Below are 3,720 nucleotides of genomic sequence, written 5' to 3' on the forward strand. Positions count from 1 at the left end.
GTCTCTCATACTTCAGACATATTGTCAGGAGTGACCAGTCACTGGAGAAGGATATCAGGTTTGGTAAGCTGGGGGATCAGAGAAAAAGAGGAAGACCCCAAGCTAGATGGATTGGAAAAGTGGCAGCCTCAATGGATTCAAGAGTTACAACAATTTTGAGGTTCACCTAGGACCAGGCAATGTTTCGTTCTTTTATGCATAGGTTTGCTATGAATCGATATCAACTCTATGACACCTAACAACAATAACAACATATATGTGTATGTATGTGTATGTATACATATATTTAACTAAGTCACTCTAAATATAGTCTTAATTTCACCATTGAATTCTATTATTAAAATAACAGACTATACAATAAAGGAGAATTTCATGTTAAGAATGGTATCTGCTATGTTTTCATATTCTTTGTTGTAAGACGTCTCTTTTACTTTTCTGAAAAATCATGATTAGAGTGAGTTTTATGAATTTCCTTCTGGAGATCTAACGTTTCTTTAAAGCTAGTAACTGCTTTCATTTGAAATAGACTGTTGATCATAGCTTTTGATGCTCCATAGGAGTTGTGTCCTAGCTCTACCTTTTACTGCTATTTTGAAATGGGCTATTAGGCTTGTCATTTATATAATTAGATAAATAATAGCTCCTGAGTTTATGGTTTTTGAAGGTCATTCTTAGCAATACCTTTTGCAATATCTATTAAAAGGCTCACCAACATCTGTTAGATAAAATCATAAATTGTTTATAGGAAAATAATTGAACCTTGAGACTGAAGAACACCAATATAAAATGCATAGCTTTAATTCCCTTTTCTGTTTCCAAAGTTCACAGTCATCTGGAAGATATTTGTTAGAATGATGTATGTGTTTAATTTCATTCTTATAAGCAATACAAGAGGGTGAAATCTTAAACATACTTTGTGCATTGCAACCTTACAAATTAGTTGTTATCTACAATTTCACTTCATTTTAGGAGCAAAAAGAAATTTGTCTTTTTTATTATTTTATTTACATTATTGATCTGGGGCAATCTTAATTCTCATATGGCTCCATATATCTTAATTATATCATTGGAATCACTGAGCACCTTGCTTCTGCACAGCTTTGGCAGTTTCATCAGCTCTTTGTAATGTGTACTTCCAGCCAGACAGCAACTGGAGATCAATACAGGGAATAATGAGGACCTTTCAGGAGTGTAAAACATGTTCCCTTGAATACTAAAGCAACACTTGTTCCATGTCACATAATTTATGAATATACTGTTGTATTTATATGACTCAATAAGATATTCTAACCCTATGCTTTAAGTCTTGCTCTAAGTAATTCACTCATGTTTTGCTATACTATTTTCCTGGTACTGTCCCAATTTTTATCTCTTTGCTTATTGTTGTTGCTAGGTGTCATCATGTTGGCATAAACTCATAGAAAACCTATCCACAACAAGGTTTGCTTAGGCTATATAGTTAACTAAGTATGTTACAAATATCTCCAAATCTCATATTTTGATAGTATTCTCATTTGGGTAAGTTGATGACAAACTCTTATTTTTCTAAAATTCTAGCATTCTTGAAAAATTCAATCCTATAAAAAAAAACAAACAAAATAAAACATGGATTATTTCTATAGTACAGTGTTACTGCAGAAAGCAGGCAGTTCAACCAGAATCAGTATTTCCTAGCAAATTAATGTGAACTTAAGAAATGCCTATTGAATTACATTCCTACTGCTGTTGTAACAAACTAAGTTGCTGAAAACAATACAAAAGTATTGTTTCATATTTATGGAGGTTGTAAGTCTGATTTCAAGTTGTTGAGCGGATCACATTGCCTCAGAAGTTTCTATGGAGGTATCCTTCCTTACAGTCCTAACTTTGGGGGTGATGATAATCTTTAACATTCCTTGGCTTTTAGCTGTTTCATTAAAATTTCTGCCTCCTTGTTCACATGATCATCCTTCCAGTGTATTGGAGTCTCTGAATGTCTCTCTCTCTCTCTCTTTATTGTTGTTTTTGTTGTAGTTAAGTTCAGTCGAATCAGTTCCAACTCATAGGGACCATGTATAAGGTTCCCAAACAGTGAGTGGTGGGTTTGAACAATAATAAACTTTTCAGTTCATGCAGACTTTGAAGCACAATGCTTATTCTACAGTACCATAATGATTGGGCTTATGGCCCACCTGTCTTAATTATAAAGAGCCATTGGCTGCTCACCACAAAGTTGGTAGTTCAAACCCACCAGATACTTTGAAGGAGAAAGATGAGGTTGGCAGCTCCTGTAAAAATGTATAAGCTCAGAAACCCTAAGAGCAGATTTACCCTGTCCTGTAGAGCACAACATACAACATGGAGTTCTGGTATGGCACTGTGGGTTAATGTGCTGGACCTCAAAGTCAGTTTAAACTGCAAGGTCAGAGGTTCAATCTTACCAGCTGCTCCTCAGAAATCTTATACAGGGTTGCCATGGGTCAGAACCAACTCAATGACACATAGCTACAATAGCATAGAGTACAACATAGAGTATCTATGACTTGGAATAAACTCAATGGTTATTGGTTTGTGCTATTAATATTAGGATGCTCAAACATGGCAATAATAGTGATGTTGGCCCAGGATTGGGCAGTGTTTTGTTCTGCTGTACATAAGGTTGCTATGAGTCAGTGCCAACTTGAAGGCACCTAGAAACAACAACAACAATTATAAAAGCAATAACATAAGTGAGTGGCTCTAAAAACAAAAGTTTATTTTCTCACAATTTAGAAGACTAAAAATACTAATTTATGTGTCTTCCCTGGGAAACACCCTTGTGTCATTTAAGCTTCTTCTTATAAGTAAATTTACAAATTCCATATGGAAGTCATCTGTCTTCACTTATCTCTGCTTCTATCTCTGATTTATTCTATATAAAAAGTGATTGGCTTATGATAAATTAAAGAGGGTGGTATCACACTCATTATCAAAAAGAGCATTTCAAGATCTATATTGAAGTACAAGTCTGTCTGTAATAGGATAATATCCATATGCCTAATACTATTATTGAATTTTATGTGACAAACCACTAAAGTCAGTAATGATGAAATTCAAGAAATCTACCAACTCATTGCAAAACTCATCAATCATTCAATCAAGATGTATTGATAGTTACTAATGATTGGAATGCAAAGGTTGAAAATAAATAGGAAGAATAAGTAATTAGAAAATATGGCCCCATGTTATAAATGATGCTGGAGATAGCATGATAGAATTTTGAAAGACCAAAAATGTCTTCATCACAAATAGCTTTTTCAAAGAACATAATGGATGACTATACACATGGATTTCACCCAATGAATACACAGAAATCACATTTACTACATCTGGAAAAATACTTGAAAAAGCTCCATATCATCAACCAAAACAAAACCAGAAGACTGTGGAGCCGACAAACTGCTCCTATGTAAGTTCAGGCTGAATAAGAAGAACATTAAAATGAAGCCAAGCAAGCTAAAATATGCCCTTGAACATATCTCACCTGAATTTAGAGCTCATCTCAATAACAGATTTGATGCATTAGAAATTAATGAATGAAGAGCAGAAGCGCTGTGGGAAGACATCAAGAACGGCATACAGGAAGAAAGCAAAAGGTAATTAAGAAGACAAGAAGGACGTTAAACACCAAAGTGGATATGAGAAGAGACTGTGAAACTTGCTATCCAGTGTAGAAATGCTAAAGAAAATAGAATGAATGGG

This window comes from Chrysochloris asiatica, unplaced genomic scaffold (assembly GCF_000296735.1).
Source record: "Chrysochloris asiatica unplaced genomic scaffold, ChrAsi1.0 scaffold00516, whole genome shotgun sequence".
Taxonomy (NCBI): Eukaryota; Metazoa; Chordata; class Mammalia; order Afrosoricida; family Chrysochloridae; genus Chrysochloris; species Chrysochloris asiatica.